The following is a 14540-nucleotide window of genomic DNA, read 5'->3' on the forward strand; positions in this document are numbered from 1 at the left end:
TATCCCATAACTGTGGGGTTTTCTGGCCCTTCCTCTAATGCAGCAGGTGCTGATCATGGTCAGAGACAGGGAACTGACCTAGATGGACCACAGGTCTGTTGCCATACTGCAATTCTTATCATTGCTGTTTTCCATAGCATCTGCCATCCATGGATCTCAAAGTACTTTACTAAGAATGAACTAAGCCAGCTACAAGAGCCAGTCAGAATCATTATCAGCATTTCACACAACATGAAACCAAGGCACAGGAAGGTTCAGTGCAAGGTTACAAAGCCAGACAGTGCCCTAACTGGGAACAGAACCCAGGAGTCCTGATCCCAGTTCTGGACTTTTAACCATCCCGAGACTAGAAATGGGTGAGATTTTGCAGGCAAAACATACGCACCTGCCTTTAAAATGTCATCCAGAGATCTATACAAACCCAATTAGGGAGCACAATCACGGAGCCTCCATAGGGAGCTAGGACAGCTGGCAAAGAGACAGCTTTTCATTTAAGTCATTTTTTTAAAACAGCTCCTGATCCCAAAGACTTTTCTCTGCAGAGTCAACGAGTTCCATGGATGAGCAGCACAAACCTCATGCTGCCAGGAGGGGGGAAAGCCGGGCAATTTCCTTCCCAGCACACGGCTGCTGGAGCACTGAGGGCACATCCACCCCGAGCGGAACATGTGTTCAAACACCGAATCGCAGCATTGGTAGAGTCGCGGCTGGGGCTGCCAGCGCAGTACGGTGTGAATGATCCATGAGATACACGTTCCTTTCCCAAGAAGAGGCCTGCAAAGCCAGCTGCACTTTGCACAAGGTCTGCAGTTCAGGTGCAGCCCACTGGGACGGTGCCAGGGAGCCCCCGAGCTCACTTCACAAAGGGAGCATTTCCCTGATGCCAAGACCTGCGCCAGAGCCGAACCCGATGCTCGGCCCACTCACACCAGGCAGGCTCGCACCAGGCGGAGGATACTGGGCTAGAGAAATAACTCGCCACGCAGTTTGGAAACTGCTGTCTCCCCGATGTTAATCCGGTGAATTATGATTGAATGCTAAAAGCTTTTACATTTCCAGCTCTTCAGGGCAGGGGCTGTCTTATGCTCTAAGTTTGTCCAGCACCTAGCACAATCTCTTTATTTTAGCTACTTAGCCCCGTTTCCACAGTTATCCGAGCACCTCCCAGTCGTTCACGTGGTTAGACTGTCAGCCCCCCCGGCGAGGGCCGTTATCCCCACGGGACAGGTGGGCCTGAGGCCCCGAGGCAGTAAGTGACTTTTGCCCCAGGTTCCTGGGGATACCTATGGCAGCGCAGAAGCTGAACGCAGGGCTGGAGTAGCCCAGGCTCAGGGTCTCACCCCCACGCCATCCCTCCTCGCAGGCGCCTGCTTGGCTCCAACTATTAGTAACGTTGTTTGTATTACAGTAACACCCAGTGGTCACACAGAGAGCAGGGCCGGGCGCTGCCGAGACACAGAGCGAGAGGCAGTCCCTGCCCTGACAAGCCTACCATGGAAATAGACCAGATAGACCCAGGGTGGGAGGGGAAACTGAGACACGGGGCAGGGAAGGGGCTTGCCCAAGGTCCCCAGCAGAGCAGCAGCAGAGACAGGACTGGAACCCAGGTGTCCTGTCAGCGAAGCCGGGCTCCCTCCATCAGCTTGTTTCAAATATTTCCATTAGCCAAAATACACCGAAAACTTTGCTCTTCTTTTTCCAGGCCTCTCTCCGAGGGAAGTGCTGCGTTTGCCCAGCCTTGGCATCCAGGCGACGGCCTCCTGACTCTTCGGGGTACCAAGCCGGGGCCTCAGATGCAGAGGACGAGTCGCTCCCAGTGCTGAAGAGCTTCCCAGCTCCACACGGTACAATGGAAAGCGAGGGGCCCAAGGTGGCCCAGCAGGTCAGTAGCAGAGATGGGAAGAGCATGTGACTGTCGGGCCAGATCCCTACCCACTGCACAACCCTGCCTGTCGGCCAGAGTCACTCTTCCACCGGGGCAGCAGCAGGCCAGGCAGTCCCGGCAGCCGCTCTGGCTCCTGCACCGCCGCATTCGACCCCACCAAGCAGCCCCGAAGAGCTGCCTCACCCCAGCAGTGGCTGCTAAGCCTGTAATTGCTCGTCGAGTCATCCGTGTGCTTGCGAAAGCAGCGCTGGCAGGGAATTAAACCCTTGGCAAACCCGGCAAGATTTCACCGCTTTTTCAAATCCGGATCCAGAAGTGTTAGCATCTTTCGAGGAGGGAGAAGGGGGTTGGGCGCAATCCCTTTGGGGGATTTAATTGCTCAGATAAACCACCAATGCCAGGCCATCCCTTGCCATCGCAAGCCAGCCCTGCCCGTCGGGCTGGGCAGCGCTGCTCCGTCCATGTCCGTACCCCCTGTGGGGGTCAGAGTGACGGCGAATCAATAGCCCCCATTTAGAGGCCCATCTTCGTTAGACTCCGTATGGTTTGCCTTAAGTTACTGCAGCATAACTCTCGCTGACAGGGACGGGGCTCAGCTCAGAGGACGGAGAACGAAGCATCCCAGAGCACTGGGGAAAGTTCCTGAGGGGGGTGCCCAGGGAGGGAGGGGGCAGATGCCAGAGGAAATGGAGAGGGGTTGCCATGATGAATGGAAGGACAGATGGCATGATGCAGACAGTTCCCCTGCTAGCAGCCCCAGGTTAGAGGTCAAATGCCCTTTTGTGACCGAACCCAGTGGGTAGAGCACGGCCCTTCATGCCTGCCTGGCACTGGTGCAAAGGGCTGGCCAGAGACACCAGGCAGCAGAGAACAGGGCCCCGGCACATGAAGGGCAAGGGCCTGATCCTGAAGGGAGCCACCGTCCTGTGCAGCAGGATCAGGCCCTTGAAGCGAGATGGGAGGAAACACTTGACCCTGTCAAGGTGAGAACTGCCGGCATCCATCAGGGACGGCGCCGGGCGAGCGACATCAATCCTGCTGCCACGCGGGGGAAGCGACAAAGTCAGCAGCTGATCTATCATCCTTCTCTGTCCCCGCTGACAGCTCCGGCACCTCGCCGCAACCCACTCTGCTCCCTTGGGCTTCTCAGCCTCTGAAATCCATCCTCCCTGCTCGCCTCCCCGCAGACCCTGCAGCCTCCCGGCTGCTCATCTCAGCAGCGCTGGTCAGGCCATGCCATGCCCCGGGCCAAGCAGCCCCCTTTGGGCCCTGCTCCTGGCTTCCCTGTAGCAGGTGCTTAAGCCCCTCAAGTCCCTTTGGAGCTGACATCCCTGCTCCCACGCTTCTGGTCTGGCACATGCCCAAGTACCTTGCTGAATCGGGCCCTATGTCTGGAGCTTCTCCCGCATCCACCAAAGCAGCTCCACCATGCACAGCCCAGTTGCCCCCAAGAAAAGCCTGGCTATCAGGAATTGACCTGTGCCCTGGGAGCGGTGGTTATCCCGGGAGATTTAAGTCACTGCTAGGCTCTCGTCTGCTCCGGGATTTTAGCTGCACTGACAGAGCTGAGCTAGAGCAAACCTAAGTGTAGACACAATTTGCAGCAACGCAGCTCACTCTGGTTTCAAAGAGTAAACGAAGAGCTCTGATCGATCAGCTTGAACCTTCCAGAACAGCACAAACCAGCACCCTCTTGCCATCTTCCTATCAGTATTTCAGTGTTGCCTAGATGTGGTATCTGAGATCAGGGCCCCGTCGGGCCGGGCGCTGCCCAGACCCCAACCGAGATCAGGGCCCCGTCAGGCCGGGCGCTGCCCAGACCCCGACCGAGATCAGGGCCCCATTGTGCCAGACTATTTTTCTCTTTTGCTTGTATTTCCTGAGTGGGAAGGGCTGAGGAGGTGGAGGGGGTGGGGAAAAAAACACAGGTCAAGCCTCGAAATGCTTGGTTAGAAGAGCGCAGCTAGAGATGGCCAAGAGCCCCCCTAGAAATATGGACCATACAGAACTCCAGCACAGCTTTTCCAGGCGATGCATCCTCCGTGACAGCCCAGCCGCCTGGAGCGCAGCTGCAGCTCTGGCCTTCTGGACGGAAAAGGCAGCTGCAGGGTTGGCGCTGGGAAATGGATGATCCGGTGCGAAATGTGGACCAGGACAGAAAATCCTCTCTCCGTCCTCTGCCAGACAGGAGAGGGCATCGGGGCAACCTCATTAGCATTCATAAAAGCTTCTGGAACCTGACAAGACAACACTGACCCCAAACATTTGCATAATCTTGGTGCTCGCACGTATGTGTGTCCGTTCGATGAATGAGCGAATGACCTGGCTCCTGGCAGACACAGCGACGAGACTCGGAAATGAGTGCCGAGCAGGTCAGGGCGCATTTTCTGCCAAGGGAAGATGCCCGCTCTGAGGAAAACGGACAAATGTCTGGGCGTACGGTGCCATCCGGATTCAGAAGAAACCCAAGCCGTGCTCCGGGCAAAGGTCTGCGTTTTGTAAGAGGGGTTATAAAAACCAGTATTAATAAACTGCTCCATTTAGACAGCCCCTTCCACGCCAGGGCTTTGCAGATTCTTAATTAAATCTCAGAGCCCTTCCATGAGGTCCCGTTGTTCACAGGAGGAATCCTGGGACACAGGTTTGAAAACAATCATGTGATTAATCAGTAAATTGCCATGCAAAACTCTGGAACAACATTAACCAATCAAATTGAGTATGCAAACCACTGTGTCCTGATTGGCTGTTCTGAGCTCCGTGATAAGTATTTTACCGTCCAGCCAGTAATTTTTTTCTCTTGATCCCTGACTTCACCAGCCCTGCACTGGGAGAGTCCACGGTGCTCAGTCACTACCATGCCGGGGCCACAGAAGGACCCAGCAGGGCCAGTACTTGAAGACTAAGGGCTTGCAACTCAGTGCAAGAGTGGCAGACACTAACCCTTAGACCTTCCTGCAAATATTTACGCACAAGCTACCTTTTCTGCCTGGGAGTAGGCTTGTTAAGTCCCTCGGAGATGGAGTTACTCACATGAGCACACATTTGCAGGTTCAGGGCTTTGGAGAGCAGCGCTGGGCAAAGGGTTTTAAATGAAACCTTTTCCCTTGAAAGCAGCCCCTTTTGCAAATGGCATTTTCTGCAAAGCCGTTTGGTTGTAACAAGGCTGCGATCCTGCTGCACAGGGCAACCCCCACTACCCGCCGGCTCCACTTCTGGCTCGACACTAGGACCGGCTCATCTGGTCTCACTCTAAGCTCTTTGGGGTGGGCAGGAAAGCAGCTCAACTGGTCCTGTCCAGAGTGAGCCAAAGGCCCAGCTCCCACATGCTGTAAGTTTAGCCGCGGTACAGAGGGACCACTCCCCCACTCAACTTCAAACGCCAGGACAGACCAGCCAGCAAACCTGCCTACTACTTCGTCAGCTACGATCGGGCTCGGGCCACGGTGCCAACTCCAGCGATTTGACTGCGACGCTCACGCCGTGAGAGCCCAGCTGCTGGGTGCCGCGGGCTACATGTAAAGCTCAGCGTTCGTTGTTTGAAAAGTGGGGTTCTGCCCTTGTGGTTGGTGAGAAAATCTTGTGACTCTGAAGTGGGTGCAGGAACCACGAAGCCAGGGAAAGAATGGAACAGCTTTTACTTTTTTAAAAATCTAATGATTCTAAGCCAGTTTTGTGTGGTTTTTTGGGGGGGTGATTAATGATTTTTGAATGTTCCTGGTTGATGAGGCCATCAATAGTTGTACCAGCTCCTGCAGGAAATTGTCCCAGAGGGGAGGGTACAAAACTAGAAGAGGGAATTGCAAATAAAGCAGCGTCCCTTGTGTCCAATGGTTCATCTTTCCCTGCCACAGCTCTGCTTTTATCAAGGCACTTCTGCAATGGCTCCTGAGGGCAGGGACCATTGTTCTGTACTGGTTTGTATAGCACCTAGCACAACAGAGTCCAGCTCCGTGACTGGGCTGCTAAGTGCTACTGTCATACGCAAACATTGTGTCAGGGGTTCAGCTGACCTCGGACTAGTCTGTTAAGGGGTGTTGATAACTCGGAGGGATTCAGAGAAGAGCCCAGGAATGATTACAGGATTAGAAATCTTCCTTACAGTGACAGACTCCAGGAGCTCAATCCATTCGGCTTAACAAAAGGAAAGTTAAGGGGTGAGTTGATCCGTCTGTAAGTACTTACGTGGGGAACAAATATTTAATAATGGGCCCTTCAGTATGGCCGAGGAAGGTCCCACACAATTCAATGGCTGGAAGTGGAAGCTAGACAAATTCAGACTGGAAATAAGGTGCAAACTTTTAACAGCGAGTGTAATTAACCCTTGGAACAACTTACCAAGCATCATGGTGGATTCTCCAACACAGGCCATTTTAAAATCAAGATGGGACGTTCTTCTAACAGCTCTGCTCCAGGAATTATCGTGGGGCAGGTCTCTGGCCTGTGCTCTGCAGGAGATCAGCCCGGACGATCACAATGGGAATCTATGAAGCTTTTCCCTGAGGGAAGGTTCTCCCATCACTGCTGGGTTCTTTCACCTTCCTCTAATGCAGCTGGGACTGGCAGGATACGGGACTAGACAGCCCACCGGGCAGGGGGAAGCCATGCCTGCTCCTGTCCCCCAAAAGAGCTCCGTGTGGGCTGGCCCCACGGCTCTCTGCAGTTGCAGGGGTCCACCCGTGCGGATCGGAGCCTGCAACAGTACCCGAGGAGACCTTTGTCCAAACACCACCGAACCCAACTCAGAAGGTGCATCCCAGTCTCCTCCCACAAGGGGGCAGCATGCCCAGAAAATGCAGCTGCATTAAGGGACCTGGAATTTAAAGACCGGATTTTTAAAAAAACATAAGTGACAGGGACGATCAAGCCCTAACGTGATTACTGTGCGCGACGACTGCTGTGTTTACACAGTTACCCTGGGACTGCTCACCCTGGCGGGTCCCCTCCCCACCCCGTCACATGCGCTGGCTATTTTTAGCCTGGGTGCTGAGCATCCTTTGATCATCCCTTTATTAGCTTTGTTTAAAAATTAAATAAATAAAGAAAGAAAGACGAGCGAAAGGAAAAAGCCTCTTTGGTCTGCTGCTGCATGAGAATGTGCTGCGGGGAAGGCGCTTCCAGTTGTCGGCTCGTTGCCACTAGGCTCCGACCGTCTGCACACGCGGTTCCACGTGCTGACAGACTACAGGCATTCAGGGTGGTCTGCACACTGACCCCCCCCACCCCGCTCCACTCCGCCAGGCACAGCGCTCTGGCTGGGGGTGCTGTGGGCTTTACGAGACATCTTGACCCGTGGCAACAGGATAGCGCTCTAGTCCCAGGACTCCGGCTCCTTCGCGCGAGGAGTTGGATGGCCTAGGATAATTAAAGGGCCGGATTCGGATCCCTTGGCTCATGCTGAAGTACATCCTACTCTGCAAGCAGCCCCGCTGCCGGCAACGGGAATGCCTGAGGAGTGAGGGGAAGGCAGGCAGGCCCTCGCGAGTCCAGGATCAAATCCATGGGCCAGAGCATAAAAGCCACGTGTCCAGCTGAGTGTCTGTAATGACGCCCCCCCCAATCTTGTTACAGCCCCTTCCTCGAACAACTGGGTGTTTATTGATTTAATGGGGGATAGAAGTAGACACTCAGGTTACAAATGGAAACCTGAGGGGCAGAGAGAGAGAGCTCAGAGCCAGAATTTCGCCAGAGCTCAGCTCCTATTCGGGGTCTTACATAAGGGCCAGACGTGCAGAACCCCAGCCTGGGGGACAACGGCGAACTCCCCGCCCAGCCTGGGGGACAGCGGCGAACTCCCCGCCCAGCCTGGGGGACAGCGGCGAACTCCCCGCCCAGCACGGGGGACAAAGAAGTCACACAAATGAGAGTCATTCTTGTCAGTTGCCAGCTTGTGCAGATCAAGGAGTGACTGGTTCACATTCTTTTCCAGGTGCAAGGCACACTCCATTGCTGTCAACCCATTCTCCCAATCATCACGGTCTGGTTTCTTGATGTCCTGCAAAAAGATGGGACTGCTGCACTGAGGACAATGGAGAGCTCCCCACTGACAACAGGGACTGAGCGTCTTTGACAATCTGGCCCCAGTGGCAGGGCCCCTCAGGACATTTGGCCGTCTGACCCCGTGCAACTCACCCAAGTCTGGCCCCGAGCGACGCACCCAAGCAGAGCCAGGAACCTTGCTCTCAGTGCAACGTGCCTTAGCCACCAGCCCTTCCTTCCGCTGTCAATGGAAAACAAAAGACGTCCCCTTTTCACAAATGAAGCATTTCTGTCCATGCTTCTTTGCGCTTCCCCGACCCCTCATTGCCCACGCCTGCATCACCCTGCCACGAGGCAGCGTCGATCTCTTCCCAGGCCTGCACGAAATTCTCACCCACATGCCACTATGCAAATGCCAGGCACACGTTTCCTAGTTCTGAAGTCAACACATGAAACACCCTGTGATTGAAAAAAGTGCCTGTACGTCATTGTTAGTGAAAAGACTTCTATTATTTGCTGGAGGTTGTTCTTTCCTTCTGTTGTACCTTTTAATTAAAATCTACAAAAGGCGAGATAACCAGCCACCTCACATAATTGCAGGGAGTAAATTTTATTGTACTGAAAAGTGGTTTTAATTTTTAATCAACTTTTCTTTTTAAAGGAAGAACAACACTTTGAAGAAAGCTGTGACCTATCAAAGGGAGAGAGAGAGAGAAACAAGATGGTTCTGTTGCACACTCCCCCTGAAATTGTTATTTTAGGGAAGTTTGTGCTTCCTTGAATGAGTGCCGAATTGCGCCATCATCATCTCCTGCAGGAGGAAAAATTAAAATGAAACTGAGAAGAGGCCCAGCCGCTGCCTTCCGACTTACCTCCAATTATAAATGAAAGCTCACTGGCACTCTGAAGCTGGAACTTGATGTCTACATTAATTATAAATAAATTATCTACACTTAACATTGAAATGAAATCCCAGATAAAGCTTTATATTTAGAAGAGCACCGCATCGGGATATAAATATTTATGCCGGCAGGCTGGATGGATTGGGGCTGCTTCCACGTGACGACGCTAGCACAGAATCAGGGGAGACACACCCGGTTTGCTCCTCTAGTGCTGAGCGGAAGGGCCTGGGAGTTAGTCCCGTGTTAACCTTCGAGCGGGGGGTTGATCTTGGAACACGGGGGTGTCACGGAGTGCCCGGGCGATGCTCTGGAACTGCTCCCCATGAAGCCAGTCAGGACTCTGGGGCAGTCGCCTTCCGGTGAGCAGCCTGTCCGCAGGGCAAACAGCTCACACGGCTTCCACCTTCCTGGGTCTGACCTCGGAGCATTCAGCATCCTCTGCCCCTCCGTGTGCTTCCCACAGCGAGACCGCCCAGGCGGGGTCCTGGGGAAGCCAGAGGGTCCTGCCCCCAACTTCGCAGTCAGACGGGACTCTCAGCCAGCCAGTAAAACAGAAGGTTTATTAGACGACAGGAACATGGTCTAAAACAGAGCTTGCAGGTGCAGAGAACAGGACCCCTCAGCTGGGTCCATTTTGGAGGGTAGTGAGCCAGACAACCATGTCTGCCCTTCACTCCATGTCCTAGCCAGCCCCAAACTGAAACTCCCTCCAGCCCCCCCTCCTCTGGGCTTTGTTCCTTTCCCAGGCCAGGAGGTCACCTGATTCCTTTGTTCTCCAACCCTTTAGCTCTCACCTTGCAGGGGGGAAGGGTCCAGGCCATCAGTTGCCAGGAAACAGGGTGTCGGCCATTCTCTGTGTCCAGACCCCTGCACACACCTGCCCTCTAGGGCTCTGCAGTGATCATACACCCTTACCCCACCACCTAGATACTTAAGAACTGCATAAGGGAAATTGAGGCACCCCCACAATATTCGGAGGAACCATTAAGAACAGTCCCACTTCGTCACAGGGGGGACCTCCAGGAAACTGGGGCGGAGCGAATATTTAGAGAGGGTAAAGGGGATGATCTGGGTAACTATAGGCCGATTAGTCTGACGACAATCACAGGCAAAATTACAGCAAGGCTGGTCCGGGAGGCTGTGGCCAGGCTCTCCAGGAAAACCCGGGCGCCGAGCCCTGTGGGTGAATAAGCAGCACACAGGCCCAGCAGTGACGAGGGGTCTCCTTTCCTGCACCCCGGGTTAGCTTTCAGGCTGGCTGCTTCCCTTCCTGGGTTCTCCAGCTGGTGCACTCACTACCTCATTAACTGCTCCGGCCGCCACCAGTGTCCAGGGCCAGAGGTTTTCGGAGGCCAGGTCTGTACTGGAAACACGTCGGTGAAATCCGCACCCCGGAGCGACGCAGGTTCACCGACCGCACCCCCGGCGCAGACTGGGCTGAGTCGAGGGGAGACTTCTCCCAGCAGCAGGGCTATGGCCTCCCAGGGAAGTGGGGTAGCGATGCCGAGGGGAGACGCCTGACTATTGGCACAGAGCAAGGTCAGCTTTACACGCAGACCTGCCCTACGGGACCGGGATGCGGGTGGTCACAGAGACCCGCTGGAAGCTGTTCCCAGCCCCGTATCACAGAGGCAATCAGTGAAGAATTACGGGATGACACTGATTAACGCCACTCAACGTAGCTCTGGAAAACAGCTCTCATCAAACAAACTTGCTTCGGTTGTTTGCTGAGTTCACAAGCTGGCTTGAGAAAGGGAACGGCTCTGCCATAAAACCCTTGGAGGAGGGGCGTCGGCGCTAGCCAGCAGGTCTCCATGCGTCCTGCCGCCCCCCCGCATCAGGGCAGGATCTCTCAGCCCCATGCTCCAGCCCCGGTGGAACCTCCTCCCCGGGCACCGATCGCAGGGAGCAGGACTCACGGCGGCATCGGGGGAGAGCTGCTCCTGCCAGGTGGTGAGAGCCGAGGACAGGTTGGCTTGACAAGCACCACGTCAGCGACTGTCACTGATGCCATCTGCGCTGGGGAGGGACAGGCTGGGAGGCAAAGCCACAGGGGCAGGTCACCAGGCGATGCCAGTGGCCGTGGTTATCGGAGGCCTTGCGTTAGGGTCACAGAGGGGTCGGTGCAGTCTCCAGACACGGACACCCCCATTCACCCCTATGCTGGGGAGAGAAGGGAGGCAGCGGGTGCCCCGCTAGCTGACTTGGAGTCAGATGGCTGCCCTAACGTGAACCCCTGCGGGGTACAACATCATCTGGAGGTTTTCCCCTCTGCCCCCTGCTCTGTCCCCTCCCTCCTCTGTCTCCTGCACCTGGGGCTGGCTCTGGCCCCCGTGCTCTGTCAGTCACCCTCTGCCCCCTTTGCACCAGGCAGGCCTGACATTCAGCAACTTCTCACCCAGCGCCCTGCACGCGAAGGCACACCAGACCGAGTGCCCATGCAATGCCCCGCGGAGCCCTACGGCTGCTCCTTGCACTGCCCCAGGGAGAGCAGGGGGGTGGGAACAGCTAACAGGACGCCGGGGTCCTCTCGCAGGCTGCTCAAAAAGGGACCAAAGACCTTCCTTCTTCTACTTATTTCGTTCCAAGCTCAGCCACCCCTGGCACCGAGCCCTGGGGAGGCCAGGGCCGCGTCTCCCTCGTACAATCAGTAACGCCGGTGACTTCGTTAGAGCTGACCTCCAGCTTGCCCTTCCGTCCGCATCAAGAGCCGGCGGATCCCTGCTCCCAGGGCTAATCCTGGCTCATCTGCCTGATCGGGAGTGCTGCATTTGGATTATTTTTGTCATTGCCAGCTGCCCTGGCAGAGCTCAGTGGGAGCGCTGTCTCTTTAAGGGCGCTCCGAGGGGTGACCGTGGCAGGTATAGACAGACCCAAGCTGGCTCCAGTCACAGCAGCAGCCCCACCTGGGACCCCGGGCACACACTGGGGCTGCCAGCCCCTGCTGCCGCACGTCACTGCTCTTGGTACTCCAGCGGGCACGCTCAAAGCTGCAGTCTGCTCTGACTGCAGGACCCACATGGCCGAGGCCTGTAGCAAGACAGCAGTGGGGGCTAGGGACCGGCCTACCCTAGGGTCGCACAGGGTCCTGCCCACCCTGCCCTTGCCATATTGCTAACTAGGGAACCCTGGCTGGATGGGACGGGTTCCCGGTATGGGAAAGGCTGGGAAGCACCCACTGCACCCCTAGGCAGCGAAACAGGCCAGGCCAGCTCTCGGATCATCCCGGTCTTCTCATTCCAATAAAGCCCCTTGTTCAGTGTTGGAAGAAAGCGACTAATTCTTTCCCGTGCTCTGTGCACGCTCGATCTAGCACCGACCCCCCCGCCGAGCCAGCTGCTGCCATTGCTCACGTGGGAGCTGGGAACCTGCCCAGCAAGGGCTTTTGAATGGTACGGCCGGGTCCTTTCTCGGCTCGTGGGCCAGCAGTCAAGGCATCATTTACTCTGCGTTTGCTTCTCGCTGCTTTCCCAGAAAGAGCCTATTGGTCGTCATCCAAGCCACTGGCATTTGCATGCGCAAGGTAACTTCCTATTTGCATATGGGCATATTAGTCATAATTAATTACACTTGCAAATTAAAATCAGCCCATCTCCCTGTCCACCTCCCAAACGCTGGCATGTGTGCGCAGCATTGGGATTAGCTCTCCCTTCGCCTCCAGGGCCCAGAGGTACATGGCCACCCGCTGGCTGACTGCTCCTGTGCCCAGGAAACTCAGCCATCAGCCCAGAGACCTGGCCAGGGTGCCTCTTAGCCAGACTCTCACGGTTCAAAGCGACGGATGTGTCAGGCGCACAGAATGTCGCAGCCATTGTCACTCTCCCTTCTCTAGCCCGCCCCCAGGAATCCAAGCCTGACAGTGCTGGAGCAGTAAGACGGATGCCCATTTTACAGACAGGGAAACTGAGTTGTAGGAAGGATGATTATTGTAGCACCTAAATGCCCCAGCTGAGATCAGGGCCTCGTTGTACATGTGCAACTGGCCCACAGTCCCAGGGAGAGGCTGGCAGAGCAGGGATCTGAAGCTGAGTCTCCAAGGCTGGCACCCTATCCACTGGGCCATCCCTCCTTTCGAGAGGAAGAGACAGGCCTTGCCCTGTGGAACTTACACCCGAGCTGGGAAACGCAGACAACGGGCAGGAGGGGAAGTGACATGCCCAAGGGTCAGTGGCAGAGCAAGGGAGAGCTCAGGGCTCCTGACTCCCAGGGCAGTGTTCTTGCCCCTGAGCTGCCCAGGGGTGGGTGCCCATGGGACATGGCGCTGTAGAGCCACTTCCCCTTGCAGAGCTGGTTACAATGGTAATCCCTGCACTCCTGCCAGGCCTAGGATGGCTCCCAGCACTAGACCCCTGTCACGGAGTCCCCGGGCGATGCTCTGGAACTGCTTCCCATGAAGCCAGGCAGGACTCTGGGGAAGTCTCCTCTCTGGGAGCAGCCTGTCTGCAGGACACACAGCTCACCCGGCTCCACCTTCCTGGGTCTGACCTCGGAGCATTCAGCCTCCTCTGCCCCTCCGTGCACTTCCCGCAGCGAGTCCGCTCAGGCGGGGTCCTGGGGAAGCCAGAGGGTCCTGCACCCCAACTCCGCAGTCAGACGTGACTCTCAGCCAGCCAGGAAAACAGAAGGTTTATTAGACGACAGGAACATGATCTAACACAGAGCTTGTAGGTGCAGAGAACTGGACCCCTCAGCTGGGTCCATTTTGGGGGGCAGCGAGCCAGACACCCACGTCTGCCCTTCACTCCATGTCTCCAGCCAGCCCCAAACTGAAACTCTCTCCAGCCTCTCCTCCTCTGGGCTTTGTCCCTTTCCCGGGCCAGGAGGTCACCGGATTCCTTTGTTCTCCAGCCCTTTCGCTCTCACCTTGCAGGGGGGAAGGACCAGGCCATCAGTTGCCAGGAAACAGGGTGTCGGCCATTCTCTGTGTCCAGACCCCTGCACACACCTGCCCTCTAGGGCTCTGCAATAATCATGCACCCTTATCCCACCACCTAGATACTTAAGAATTGCATAGGGGAAACTGAGGCACCCCCACACTATTCAGAGGAAACATTAAGAACAGTCCTGCTTCATCACAACCCCCATCTAGGGGGTGGACCCTTCTGTGCCAGCTGGCAAAGGGAGCTGCATGCAAGTGCACTGCAGTACCCGCACATCCAGTGCTGGGAGCAGGAATCGAACCCATGACCCCTAGATCGAGGAACACTCCCCGAGCAAGGAGAGCCAGCTCCATCAGGGCAAGGGCATAGCACTCAGACCTCTACAGGGAGACAGAGCACAGGGAGCTGGGGCTGCACCAGGGTGGGGCTGGCAAAGTTCAGTCAAAACCCACCGGTGGGTCCTGTGGGGGCAGGGGGAAGAGTGACTCTAAGGGGGAAAGCGAGTGATGCACGGAGGGTGCACGGTACATGCCGAGCTTCCTGGTTTGTGGCCTGCACGTCCCGCCCACCCCGCTCTTGTGACAACGCCTCTCCATCGCCATGCCTCTCTCGCTTCCCGAGCCTCACCCCTGAGCTGGTGCGGTGAGCGGAGTAGAATGCGCTTGCTATTTCCTGAAGGTTACTCCTGCCTTCAGGGCTAAGAAAATGTCAGGGAGGCCAGCTCCATTCCCGCTACAGAAATAGCCAGTTCCCCGCAGAGTAAACCTAGATTCCTTTTTTAATGATAATTTACAGGCGCAAGGAGTTTGGGTCCCTCCCTCGGAGCTGCTAACATGCCAACTCGGCCACTGGTTTTAAAGGGACAGAGGATGCTGAGCTGCCAAACGAACTCCCCGG

This window comes from Natator depressus, chromosome 27 (assembly GCF_965152275.1).
Source record: "Natator depressus isolate rNatDep1 chromosome 27, rNatDep2.hap1, whole genome shotgun sequence".
Lineage (NCBI taxonomy): Eukaryota > Metazoa > Chordata > Testudines > Cheloniidae > Natator > Natator depressus.